Genomic DNA, 14,667 nt, shown 5'->3' with positions numbered 1-14,667 from the left:
AGCCCAGAGCCTAGAAGAATCACTAGTTCCCCTGCATACAAGTAGGTGCTTCAAATATGTTTGTGCAGTGGGTGGGTGATCACAAACACCTCTATCCAGACATCTCAGAGGACACAGGGTTCCTCCCTCCCATTACCCTCCACAGCTCTCCACTCTGGACACAGCTCTCTTTGCTACGCCAACACTCCTTTACAATGCAGAAATGCTTTGAACGAGGCCTCAGAAAACCTGGGCCAAGGATAGAGAGCTTCTTGTATGTTCAGAGCACACCCACACTCATTAGGCTCTCAGCTCCGGACAGGCCAGTCCCAGGGCAGAGCCTGCAGGAGGATGCATTTTCTGACTTCGTGCTCTTGGGTCCTGACAAGACCCTAGAAAATCAGTGGGCTCAGAGAAAGGCAGAGCTCTTCCCACAGCCAACAAGAGCATCTGAGGCCTCTGAGCTTGGAGGTGGACACTCACCGCTTGAACAGCATGTCCAGCACCTGCTGGGTGGTGAGAAATCTTTGGTATATGCACAAGAAGGCAAGGACAAAGATGGTGTCTCCACCCTGCAGGGATGTCACCAGGTGAGCCACCATCTCTTCCATCGAGTTGAAGTGGGGCAATCCACCGGACTCCTCTTCCGGGACCTCAGGGGCAGACTCCTTCCCAGCCTGAGGAGAGATCAAGGTGGATGGCTCAGACAAGGACAGGACTGGGACCTTCTGACTGGCTGTCATCGTTCCAAGTGTTCCCGATGGTCTACACTGCCAAGCACCCAGGGTGAAACTGGGGGAAACTCTGAGATTTCAGAGTGCTCACCTGGTCTGTGTGATCCTGGCCCTGGCTGCCGTGGCTGCCCTGGTTACCCTGGCTGCCCTGGTGAACCTGGCTATTCTGGCTGTTCTGGCTGTTCTGGCTGTTCTGGCTGTTCTGGCTGTTCTGGCTGTTCTGGCTGTCCTGGCTGTCCTGGCTACCCTGGCTGCCCTGGCTGCCCTGGCTGCCCTGGCTGCCCTGGCTGTCCAGGCTGCCCTGGCTGCCCTGGTTAACCTGGTTAACCTGGCTGTCCTGGCTGTCCTGGCTGCCCTGGCTGCCCTGGTTGCCCTGGATGCCCTGGGTAACCTGGCTCTCCTGGTTGTCCTGGCTGTCCTGTCTACCCTGGCTGCCCTGGTTAACCTGGCTGCACTGGTTTACCTGGCTGCAGTGGCTGCCCTGGCTGCCCTGGATGTCCTGGTTAACCTGGCAGCCCAAGCTGCCCTTGCTGTCCTGGCTGTCCTGGCTACCCTGGCTGCCCTGGATGTCCTGGTTAACCTGGCAGCCCAAGCTGCCCTTGCTGTCCTGGCTGCCCTGGCTGCCCTGGATGTCCTGGCTGCCCCGGCTCAGGTTTGTCTGTCTCCGGCCAAATGACCAGAGGCCTTGGAGCCAGGAGTGTGCCCGGAATCTCCATGCTCGACCACGGCCTCCACCACGGCCTCCATTTTCAGCGTTGGTGAGGTCTGAGCCTCCTTCTCGAGAAAACCCAAGACAACAGGAAAACATCCTGCTATCTCTAGTGTCTCAAGACAAGTGAGCCTGCTGGGCTGTCTCTAAGCAGTTGGCTAGCTGGTCACAGGATTCTGCATTGTTGGGTCATCGCTAATGAAGTGAGGTCACTCATGGGGTCCCCTACCTGAGTCTCTTGCTCACATGGGGCTTTCCCAAGAAAGCCCCCTGGTCCCCTCCCTCCTCGCAGCTGCAATACTACACACCCTCACAGGGGTGCTTCCCATTCCACTGCTCCCAGGGTTGTCTGGGAACAGGCAGCACCTCAGCTTTGCACTCTAAGTCCCTATGGTTCACCTGCATCTCTTACCCTCATCCTCAACTCGCCCCTAATTGGCCTAGCACACCATAAACCCAAGCCGTGTTGCCTTGTCTCCAGGCTACTTGGTGTGTGTTCCGTGTGAAATATGAGCACCAGTCATCTCTGTGGGTTGGGACTTCACAGGGAAAGACACGGTGGGGCTTTTTTCTTTCAAAGTTTTCAAATATTTTATTGTTTTTGATTTTTATTTTTTAAGACAGGGTTTCTTTGTATAGTCCTGGCTGTGGTGCAACTCACTCTGTGGACGAAGCTGGTCTTGAACTCACAAAGATCCACCTGCTTCTGCCTCCTGAGTACTGGGATTAAAGGTGTGCTCCACCACCTGGGCCCAGAGTGAGACGTTTGTAGAGTTAATTAAAATCCTGTGCTCTGTTGACATGGAGTGCCATAGTGTTCCTTCTCCCTTTCCTCCATTTGGCTATGGTTTCATGATTTCTATTACAGGCTCCTGAGGCTCTATGTACCCAGGCACCTCTGATGTCACCTCCTTCATGCTGGATGTTAGCCAGCAAAGGAAGCAGTGCAGGTAAAGACACTGGAGAGAGATCCCTTCCCAAGGGCTGGAGCCTTCAGCAGCTGCTCCTCACTTTGCATCTTTCCCAAAGGCTGCTGATCATCACCTCTGCCCCCATTTGCAGGACAATGACACAGCGGTTCAGAATACCAGTAGAAGAGTCACCTTCCAGCCACTGCAATTATTTTGTTGTTTTTGTTGTTTTTTCATGTTTTTTAAATTTATGTCTTTCAAGTCCGTTTTCTCTGTCTCTCCTTCTGTCCCCTCTTTTGTCCCCACCTATCTCTCTCATTCTCCTTTTTATATCCCTTTTGAAGGTATAAGGCCTCCCATTTGCATCATCAACGTGTGATCTATCAAGTTAAGGCAGTAATGAGCTCCTCCCCCCTGAATTCTGGTTGAGCAAGTCATCCCACCCTAGGGAATAAGTTCCAAAGGGCACCTCGTGTTTCATGCATAGGTCTTGTTTGTGGTGCTAGGTCATCCACAAAAGTCAAAACTATATAAAGGTCACCCACATTTAGGGCCTATGTTGGTCCCATCCTGTTTTCTTAGGTATTTTTCTAGAGTTTGTGATCTTCCACAATTTTAGGTAATTGTTTTGTGGGTTTTCCCATCATGATCTTGACCCCTCTTGCTCATTTAATCTCTTCTCCCTTTCTTCATCTGGATTTGTGGAGCTCACCCCTGCCTGTGCTTGGTTTTGGATCTCTGCATTTGCTTCCCTATTTCCTGGATGAAGGCTCTCCAATGACATGCAGGGTAGTTGCTAATCTTATTACAGGGATGTCCAGTTTATGGACCCTCTCCACTATTGCTAAGAGTCTTAGCTGGTACCGTTCTTGTGGATTTCTGGGATTTTCCCTGTCCCCATAATGGCTCCCTGTATCAAGATGTCTCTATTATTACTCTCCTTTCCTCCCTCCCCCAACTCAACCATCCTGATCCCCAATATTCCTACCCTCCATCCCCTCCCCTCTAAACTCCCACCCCTAGTTTTGCAGGACAACTCATCTATTTCCCTTTTCCAGGGCAATCCATGTATCCTCTCATGGTCTTCCTTGTTACCTAGCTTCTCTGGAGTTGTAGAATATAACCTGGTTATCGTTTGATTTACATCTAATATCCACTTATTAGTAAGTACATACTGTGTTTGTCTTTCTGGTTCTTGGTTACCTCACTCAGGATGATTTTTTTCAGTTCCATCCATTTGCCTAGTTTATATCCATTCAGATGGGATAAGGCCTCCCATTGGAATCAACAAAGTGTGATATATCAAGTTTTTACTGCTATTACTCCGTTGTGTATATATACCACATTTTCTTTTTCCATTCTTCAGTTGAGAGGCATATTAGGTTGTTTCCAGATGCTGGCTATTCTGAATAATGATGCTATCAACATAGTTGAGTAAGTGTTCTTGTGGGTATATGCATCCTTGTGGGTATATGCATTGAGCATCCTTTGGGTATATGCCCAAAAGTTGTATTGCTCAGTCTTGAGATATAGATTGATTCCTAATTTTCTGAGATAGCCAAACTGATTTCCAAAGTGGCTATACCTGTTTGCCCTCCCTCCAGCACTGGAGGAGTGTTCCCCTTACTCCACATCCTCTCCACCACTATCTTAGCCATTCTGACAAGTGTAAGATGAAATCTCAGAGTCATTTTGATTCTATGCTAGTTAAGGATGAACAATTCTTTAAGTATATCTCGGTCATTTGAGATTCTTCTGTTGAGAATTCTCTGTTTAAATCTGTACCACATTTTTAATTGGAGTATTTGGTATTTTGATATCTAGCTTCTTGAGTTTTTTATATATTTTGGAAACCAGCCCTCTGTCACATGTGTGGTTGGTGAAGATCTTTTCCCATTCTGTAAGCTATTTTCTCTTATTGATGGTGTCCTTAGCCTTACAGAAGCTTTTCAGTTTCTGGAGGCTCCATTTATTAATTGTGGATCTCAGTGTCTGTGCTACTAGTGTTAGATTCAGGAAGTATTCTTCTGTGCCGATGTGTTCAAGGCCACCTCCCACTTTCTCTTTTATCAGATTCAGTGTAACTGGATTTATGTTGAGGTCTTTGATCCATTTGTAGTTGTTTTTGTACATGGCGATAGATATGAATCTATTTGCATTCTTCTACATGCCACAATCCAGTTATGCCAGCCACCATTTGTTGAAGATGCTGTCTTTGTTCCATTCATCAAAAATCAGGTGTTCATAAGTGTTTGCATTTATGTTGGAGTCTTCAATTCCATTCCATTGATCCACATGTCTGTTTTTATACCAGCACCATGCTATTTTCATTACTATGGCTCTAAGGTGATACCTCCAGAATTTCTTTTATTGTACAGGATTGTTTTAGTTCTTCTGGGGTTATTTTTTCCCAAATCGAGTTGAGTATTCTTTCAAGCTCTATGAAGAATTGTGTTGGGATTTTGAAGGGGATTGCAATGAATCTGTAGATTTCTTTTGGTAAGATTATCATTTTTACTACTTTGATCTACCTATCTAAGAGCATGGGAGATCTTTCCATTTTCTGATATCTTCTTACATATCTTTCTTCAAAGAATTAAAGTTCTGGTCATGCAGGCCTTTCACTTGTTTGGTTAGAGTTTCCCCAAGATAATTTATATTTTTTGTGGCTATTGTAAAGGGTGTTGTTTCTCTGATTTCTTTATCACCCCATTTATCATTTGTATATAGGAGGGCTCCTGATTTTTTTTTAAGTTAATCTTGTATCCTGCCAACTTACTGAATGTGTTTATTAGGATTTCCCTGATAGAATTTGGGGGTCACTTATGTATACTATAATGTCATCTGCAAATAGTGAAAGTTTGATTTTCCTTTCCAGTTTGTATCCTATTGATCTCCTTTTGTTGTCTTATTGCTTTAGATTGAAGTTTGAGTAATATATTGAATAGATATGGAGAGAGTGGGCAGCCTTGTCTTGCTCCTGGTTTTAGTAAAATCACTTTGAGTTTCTCCCCATTTAATTTCATGTTGGCTTGCCATATATTGCCTTTATTATGTTTAGGTATGTTCCTTGCATCTCTATTCTCTCCAAGACCTTTATCATGAAGTGGTTTTGGATTTTGTCAAAGGCTTTTTCAGCATCTAATGAGATTATTATGTGTTTTTTCTTTCAGCTTGTTTATATGGTAGATTATATTGACAGATATTTGTACGTTGAACCATCCCTGCAACTCTGGGATGAAGCCAATTTGATCATAGTGAATGATTTTTTGACATGTTTTTTGGGATTTGTTTGTCAGTATTTTATTGAGTAATTTTGCATCAATGCTAGTGAAAGAGATTGGTCTGTAATTCTCTTTCTTTGTTGCATATTTGTGTGGTTTGGGATAAGGATAACTGTAGCCTCACAAAAAGAGTTTGGCAATGTTCCTTCTGTTTCTATTGTGTGGAACAATTTGAGGAACGTGGGTATTAGCTCTTTCCTGAAGTTTTGGTAGAATTCTGCGCTGAAACTGTCTGGTCCTGGACTTTTGGGGGGGAGGAGACTTTTGATGACTGTTTCTATTTCCTTAGGGGTTATAGGTCTATTTAAACTGTTTATCTGGTCTTGATTTAATTTTGTTATGTGGTACCTATCCAGAAAATTGTTCATTACTTTTAGATTTTCCAATTTTGTGGAGTACAGGTTTTTGAAGTACGACCTAATATGATTCTCTGATTTCTCCATCTCTATTGTTGTGTTCCCCTTTTCATTTCTGATGTTAATTTGGATTTCTCTCTGCCTTTTTGTGAGTTTGGATAACAGTTTGTCTATCTTGTTGATTTTCTCAAAGAAACAACTCTTTGTTTCATTGATTCTTTGTATTGTTCTCTTTGTTTGTATTTTGTAGATTTCAGCCCTCAGTTTAATTAATATTCCTGCCATCTACTCCTTCTCGGTGAGTTTGCTTCTTTTTGTTCTAGAGCTTTCAGATGTGCTGTTAAGCTGCTAGTGTGAGATTTCTCCAACTTCTTTGTGTAGGCACTTAGTGCGATGAACTTTCCTCTTACCACTGCTTTCATGGTGTCCCATAAGTTTGAGTATGCTGTGCATTCATTTCCATTGAATTCTAGAAAGTCTTTCTTTGTTTCTTCCTTGAACCAGTGGTGATTCAGTTGTTCAGGTTCCATGAGTTTGTAGGCATTCTGTAATTTGAGTTGTTGTTGAATTCTACCTTTAAGCCATAGTGATCCAGTAAGATTTAAGTAGTTCTTCCATTGTTTTTGTATTGTTGAGATTTGCTTTGTGACAGAGTATGCAGTCAATTTTAGAGAAGGTTCCATGAGATGCTGAGAAGTATGCATATTCTTTAGTGTTTGGGCAAACTGTTCTATAGATATATGTTAAGTCCATTTGAATCATAACATCTGTTAGTTCCCTTATTTCTATGTTAAGTTTCTGTCTGGCAGACCTGTTCATTGGTGAGAGTGGGGTGTTGAAGTCTCCCACTATTAATGTGTGGGGTTTGATGCGCGATTTAAACTTTAGTACTATTTATTTTACAAATGTGAGTGGCCATGTATTTGGGGCATAGATGTTCAGAATTTTTTCTTCAATTTTTTATTTTAATTAGAAAGAAGATTATTTTACATGTTAATTCCAGGTCCTTCCCCCTCTCCTCCTCCCCTGCACCCCCTCCAACTAATACCCTACCTATCTCATACCCTTTCTGCTCCCCAGGGAGGGTGAGGCCTTCCATTGGGGGGGGGGTCTTCAAAGTCTGTCGTATCCTTTGGGATAGGTCCTAGACCCACCAATTTGTCTAGGCTCAGGGAGTATCTCTCCATGTGGGATGGGCTCCCAGAGTCCATTTCTATGCTAGGGATAAGTACTGATCCCACTACAAGGGGCCCCATAGATTTCCAAGGTCTCCTCACTGACATCCACATTCAGGGGGTCTGAATCAGTCCTAAGCTGGTTTCCCAGCTATCAATCTGGGGACCAAGAGCTCTCCCTTGTTCAGGTCAGCTGTTTCTGTGGGTTTCACCAGCCTGGTCTGGACCACTTTGCTCATCCGTCCTCATTCTCTGCAACTGTATTTCAGTTCAAGGTTTAGCTGTGGCTGTCTGCTTCTACTTCCACCAGCTGCTGGATGAAGGCTATAGGATAGCATATGAATTAGTCATCAATCTCATTATCAGGGGAGGGCATTTAAGGTAGCCTTTCCTCTGTTGCTTAGATTGGTGTCATCTTTGTAGCTCTCCAGACATTTCCCTAGTGCCTGATTTCTCTTTAAACCTATAAAGTCTCCCTCTATTATATTATCTCTTATCCTGCTCTCTTCTGTTCTTCGCTCAACTCAACCTCCCTGCCCCATCATGTCTGCCTCACCCCTCCTCTTCTCCCCCTCTCATTCTCCTAGTTCCCTCTCCCCTCCCCCCATGCTCCCAATTTACTCAGGAGATCTTGTCCTTTTCCCCTTCTCCAGGGGAGCATGTATGTCTCTCTTAGGGTCCTCCTTGTTTACTAGCTTCTCTGGCAGTGTGGATTGTAGGCTGGTAATCCTTTACTCTATGTCTAAAATGCACATATGAGTGAGTAATATGACATTTGTCTTTTTGTGACTGGGTTACCTTGCTCAGAATGGTTTCTTCTAGTTGCATCCATTTGCCTATGAATTTCAAGATTCCATTGTTGTTTATTTTTCCGCTGAGAAGTACTCCATTGTGTAAATGTACCACATTTTCTCTATCCATTCTTCAGTTGAGGGGCATCTAGGTTGTTTCCAGGTTCTGGCTATTACAAATAATGCTGCGATGAACATCGTTGAACAGATGTCTTTGTTGAATGAATGTGCTTCTTTTGGGTATAGGCCTAAGAGTGGAATTGCTGGATCTTGTGGTAGACTGATTCCCATTTTCCTGAGGAAACGCCATACTGATTCCCAAAGTGTCTGTACGAGTTGGCACTTTCACCAGCAGTGGAGGAGTGTTCCCTTTCTCCACATCCTCTCCAGTATAAACTGTCATTGGTGTTTTTGATTTTAGCCATTCTGACAGTGTAAGATGTTGTTTTGACTTGCATTTACCTGATGGCTAAAGACACTTTATGTGTCTTTCAGCCATTTTATATTCCTCTACTGAGAATTGTCTATTGAGTTCTGTACCCCACTTTTTAATTGGATTATTTGGTGTTTTGGAGACTAGTTTCACCAAAAATCAGGCATCACCATCCCTGATTTCAAGCTCTATTATAAAGCTATAGTCCTGAAAACAGCTTGGTATTGGCACAAAAATAGACTGGTAGGCCAATGGAATCGAGTTGAAAACCCTGATAGTAACTTGTACACCTACAAACACCTGATTTTTGACAAAGAAGCTAAAGCTATACAATGGAACAAAGAAAGCATCCTCAACAAATAGTGCTGGCATAACTGGATGCTGGCATGTATAAGACTGCAGTTACATCCATGTCAATCACCATGCACAAAACTTAAGTCCAAATGGATCAAAAACCTCAACATAAATCCAGCCACACTGAACTTATTAGAAGAGAAAATAGGAAATACCCTTGAATGAATTGGTACAGGAGACTGCTTCCTAAACACAGACACTGAGATCAACAATTAATGTTCAGAATTGAAACTTCATCTTGATGGGTTTTCCTGTGATGAATATGAAATATCTTTCTCCATCTCTTTTGGTTAATTTTGGCTGGAAGTGTGTTTTGTTAGATATTAGGATAGCTACACCAGCTTGCTTCTTAGGTCCATTTGATTGGAAAATCTTTTTACAATCCTTTACTCTGATGTAATGTTTGTCTTTGAAGTTGGAACATGTTTCTTGTATGCAGCAGAAAGATGGATCCTGTTTTCCTATCCATTCTGTTAGCCAGTGTCATTTTATAGGCAAATTGAGTCCATTGATATTAAAAGATAGTAATGACCAGTGATTGTTAATTCCTGTTATTTTTTGTTTTGTTAGTGATTGTGTGTGTGTGTGTGTGTGTGTGTGTGTGTGTGATTGGTATTTACTGGTGTGAGATGATCTATTGCCTATGTTTTCCTGGGTGCAACTAACTTCCTTGGGTTGGAGTTTTCCTTCTAGTACTTTCTTTAGGGCTGGATTTTTGGACAGGTATTGTTTAAATCTTCTTTTGTCATGGAATATCTTGTTTTCTCCATCTATGATGTTTGAAAGTTTTGCTTGTTATGGTAGTCTGGGCTGCCATCCATGGTCTCTTACTGTCTGCAAATTGTTTGTCCAGGACCTTCTTTCTTTAGTTTCCATTGAGAAGTCAGTTGTGATTCTGATTGGTCTGCCTTTATATGTTACTTGGCCTCTTTCCTTTGCAGCTGTTAATATTCTTTCTTTATTCTGTATTTTTAGTGCTTTGATTATTATGTGGTGAGGGGACTTTTGGCTTTTTTGGTCCAGTCCATTTGGTGTTCTGTATGCTTCTTGTATCTTCACAGGCATGTCCTTCTTTATGTTGGGAAAGTTTTCTTCTGTGATTTTGTTCAATATATTTTTGTGCCATTGAGCTGGGGTTTTTCTCCTTTTTTCTATCCATATTATTCTTAATTTAATCTTTTCATGGTGTCACAGATTTCCTGGATGTTTTGTGTTAAGAATTTCTGGAATTTAACATTTTCCTTGACTCTATTTCCTCTATCGTATCTTCAATGCCTGAGATTATTCCATCTCCTGTATTTTGTTGGTTATGTTTGAATTGTGGTTCCTGATCATTTACCCAGATTTTCCATCTCCAGAATTCCCTCAGTTTGTGTTTTCTTTGCTGCCACTATTTCAATTTTCAAGTCTTGAGCTGTTCCTTCATGTGTTTGACTGCTTTTTCTTGGTTTTCTTTAAGGGATTTTTTTGGTTGCTTCCAATTTATTGTTTGTCTTTTTCTCGATCTCTTTAAGGGAAGTTTTCATTTCCTCTTTAAAGGCCTCTATCATCTTCATAAAGTTATTTTAAGGTCATTTTCTTCTGCTTCATATGCATTGGGATGTTCAGGTCCTGCTGATGTAGGACCACTTGGTTCTGGTGGTGCCGTATTGTTCTTTATGCTTCTTACACTGCTGATTACCCATCGGTGTTGATTCTTGTGATTTCTTTGTTGCATGGATCTTTTGTTCCTTTATTGTCTGTCTTTTGGTTCTAATAGCCAAGGATTCTGGTGACTGGATGGTTGTCAGGTCTAGTAGGGTTGTCTCAGCTGAAGTTTGTTGGTGTTTGGGTGCTTAAACATAGCTTATCCTCCAGTTCTTCTGGCTGGTGTGGGTGTTACTTGTGCCCATGGGGTCTGTTCTTCCAACTGCTGTGGGTTGTGTCTGTGCCTATGGAGTCTGTTCTTCCAACTGTTGTTGTAGGCTTTCCCTGTGCTTACTCTTCCAACTGGTGTGGGTGGTGCTTATAGCTATAGGGTCTGCTAATGTTACTGGAGAGGGTTGTTCATGGGGAGAATACTGGGGTAGGTGGGATTGGGCAGCAGAGTGGGTCTGTTCTTAGACCCACTGGGGGTAGGTGGTGCTTGTGCTTCTAGAGGCTGTTGATGTTGTGGGGGATAGTTGTTGGGGGGAGGGAGGGATGATGAAGTTGGTGGTTTTGGGCAGCTGAGTGGGTGTTGTAAGCTACAGAATCCAGTGTCAACCCACTTTCTTATATAGTACAGATCCATCTACCCAGGTATGGCACCATCCCAAAGCAGACTGAGCCCCTCTCCATCAATTAGAAACTAAGAAAATACCCCACAGGTAGGCTTATAGGCCAATCAAATGGAGGTAGTTCTTAAGATTCTGTCTTCTCAGGTATGTCAGGTTGACAAATGATGCTAACTGTAACAGACATCTTAGTATTATGTGTAACATTGAAATATAGCTCTTAATTTTTAGATATATAAAGGGGTACATGTTCTATCTTTATAATATGCAGATATAATTCACTCCACTTCAGTAATTACCAAATCATGGAAGGCAAATGTCAGGGCAGAAATTCACCGTTTTAAGTATCTTCTGCAGCTCATATAGAGCTCTCAGGGATTTTATGATATAAATATGAACCATCAAAAGATGTTAGAAACTACATGTGTGATGTAGTTTAAGAAAAACTTGCAAAAATATCAAGCTACTGATTTCCTTCCTCTCTGGGCTTCTCACTCTGGACTTGGTGCTGAAGAAGGAGCAGACAACCAGGTATGAAGACAAATAATACTTCTGATAGGTGGGTGGTGGTTTAGACAGGAGGGACTAGTCAAAGCTGACAAGAAATCTTCAGAAATCACTCTATCCTCAAGTGCCAGAGGCTGGCCCAGTGTGGATCACACACTAATCTCCTTAGTTATCTCCTCAGGCTCTTTACAGCATCATTCACATGTGTTCTGGATGTCTGCCACCCTAGATCGGCCAGGTACCCAAGTGATGATCTATCCCTCAACTCAGTTCTCAGAATCATTGAGAGTAGGTTGAAACCTGATCCAGCCAAGTACAACTTAGAGACTGACTGAGTCTGAGGGACTCTAAGCATACTGAAGTGTGTCCTCTCCATGCTGTCTAAACTCTCTCCCCATGAACACTTTCCTATCCCCAGCCTAGAAATCTAAGGTTTTGTTTCTCCATGTTATTTTATTACTATTTGGTCTGTCTGGGTGGCCATGTGGGATGGTAATATAGAAAAAGGAGTAATAAGGCTCTCCTCTTAGGACAGCCACTAACAGTCAGACGGAGGACCTATGTTCCCAGAGTCTGAGATGACTCCCTGGCTGTTGTCACCACTGCTGTAGATTTAACTCTTGGGATTGGGGAGAAAAAGAACAAACTCGTGAAGTTCCCCCCACTCTCTCTGACAGGTACTCCTCCTCTGACTCCTCTGGCCAGAAGGGAGACTTGCTCTTAGAGCTCATTTTTTCCACATTCAGGGGCTTCTCCAGGATCCAGATTCTCTGAGAACATGCCAGAGGACACAGAGGAGGCAGGGCACTCACCACCATCCAGTCCTGCTTGAAGCCAGACTTTTCTCTAGCCTGATATCACTGGCCTTCCTGTCCTCAGACAATCTCCACGTGCTCCACTTGCACCGCTTGTAAGTTATTCACTTACACTTAGGGGGAAAACATAATGGAGTAGGATTCTCCATCTTAGTTGAAATTATAAGTGGTTTGAATATTTTTCTTATTTTGAGACAGATTCACCATGAAGCCCAGGCAAGCCTCCAATCCATATTCCTTTTACTTCTTCCTTGCAAGTAGCTGGGATTTCAAACATGTACCACCATTTTCCACTGTATATTTCTAAGTTTTATAGAAATTGAAGCAGACCCTATAACTCATTAATTTATGAATTATATTTATAATGCAGATGTAATAGATAAGCCTGTTAACTACTACATCCATTTCTCCACAGATAAATACTTACTCTGTTGCTGAGTTTTACTGTCACAGGATGTAATCCGTGTCCCTTTACCTGCTTCTGTATGTTTATGAGAGTGTCACTAGGATGTGCACCTAGAACTGTCACCACTGAGCTAAAAAGAGGCACACTCAACTTTACAGAGTCAGTTTCTAAAGTAGTTGTCAATTAACACTTACGCTAGAAATACTGCAACAGTCTCCACAGCTTTCTCACATCTCTTCAAACAGTGTTATTGCATGAATTATTGCATGAATATATTCTACTCGGATGGGCATAAGATGGTATCTTTATTTAAAGTTTCACTTTTCTTTTAAAATGTTCCTGGCTGCACAAGATACCCATACATATGCTATTATAGAAAAAATACAGAAAAAATTAAAAGACCATAACAAAGATTGTTTTAAAAGTTCAACACACCCAAACCAATGTCAGCGGTTATCCCAGAGGAGAAGGTAGTGGGCCTGTGTGTGGTGGTCGAAAGGCTGCCTTGCTGCAGCCGTTTAACGTATTCATACCTTTTTCAGCTTTTGGGAACTTTATTTTCCTTCCACCTTTTCCCCTCTTTGCTCAAGCGACTGCAGAACAGCTCAGGACCACTCAACAGTGACTCCAACCCACTCGGTGGCCTGTGCTGTGCTGCTGACCGGTTCTCAGTGGCTGGCCGGGCACTCCAGCCTTCAGTAGGGAACTGCTGCATGGGTACAGAGGGCACTGGCACACCCTCAGATCAGTCTGCCACCTCTGGCTGAGCAGCAGGGAACTCAGGAGCTGGTGTGGTCCCCTCTGGGTCTTTATAGTATAGATCAAGCATAAGCTCCCATGGGTGCTCATGGGAGATAGTGCCACACATGTGGAATACTTCCCGGGCCAGCATCCACCACATCAGATACACAGAGTGAGCTCCCTTGTTGTTGTGTGGGATGGCAATGTCCATGTGTCAAAGAGAAGAGTATGTTACACAGAGCAATAGCGGGCAGTTGACACAAGATGCCTCTGAGGGGCTGGTAGTCAGTCCTGGGTCAGTGGCCAATCATCACTAGAAGCCGTGACTCCCTGAAGGCTGCTTGGATCTGGTTAGTGAGGGTACCAGGGATGAAGCATCCAGCAATTGGAGTGACTCCAATGGCAGCAGCAAACTTCATCTCGCCTTCCTGGCCAGTTACTGGAGGAGATGATGCTGACATCAGCAGGGTTCTCAATGGCAAATATAGCCAAAACTGCAAGCAGTAGCTTCTCCCAGGTCCTCTTCAGATGTTTGGTGTAGATAGCATCACTTTTCCTCTTATAGATGTACAGCTCCATCTGAAAGTCAAGGATATTGCCACCTAGGTGGATTCCTACAACAAGGAATTTGAGGACATCCTCCTCCTTCATCTGCAGGACTTCAAGAGCTCTGGACATTGTGAAAATTTCCCTTTAAGTTATGAGAGGAATCAAGAATAGCAACCTATGGACCCGTCCCTGGGCAGCTTGCAAAGCATATTCAAACATTTCTTATACCTAGACATTAACTTTAAAATAAATTATAATTCTCTTGTTTCATGTTCCATTTTATTTTATTCTCCCCACCCCCGTGGTGTGTGTGTGTGTGTGTGTGTGTGTGTGTGTGTGTGTGTGTGTGTGTGTACACGTGCGCGCACGCCCGTGTATTATTCATGTGTGCTGGCAACAGCATAAAAGCCAGAGTTTGACACTGGAATGTCTTCTCCACCACTCTTCTACCATGTTTTTTGAAACAGAGTCTCTCACTGAACCTGGAACTTACTGGCTTTGGCTAGAGTGGCTGTCCACTGAGCCCAGAGTCCCACCTATCTCTGCCTAGCAAGTGCTAGTGCATGAAACCATGCCTGTTTTGTTAATAAAGGATCTGGATATCAAACTTAGGTATTCTTGCTTGCATGGCAAACATTTTATCCACTGAGCCATCTCTCTAGACCCAT

At 43.2% G+C, this 14,667-nt stretch overlaps 1 pseudogene; it reads right to left on the bottom strand.

The window, feature by feature from the left end:
- Positions 1-13,314: 13,314 nt before the first annotated feature.
- Positions 13,315-14,128, bottom strand: LOC100754912 (annotated as a pseudogene).
- Between the last annotated feature and the right edge of the window lie 539 nt (positions 14,129-14,667).

Source organism: Cricetulus griseus, chromosome 3, assembly GCF_003668045.3.
Source record: "Cricetulus griseus strain 17A/GY chromosome 3, alternate assembly CriGri-PICRH-1.0, whole genome shotgun sequence".
Classification (NCBI taxonomy): Eukaryota; Metazoa; Chordata; class Mammalia; order Rodentia; family Cricetidae; genus Cricetulus; species Cricetulus griseus.
The sequence above is the reverse complement of the archived record's forward strand: the minus strand, read 5'-3'. Positions and strand labels throughout refer to the sequence as shown.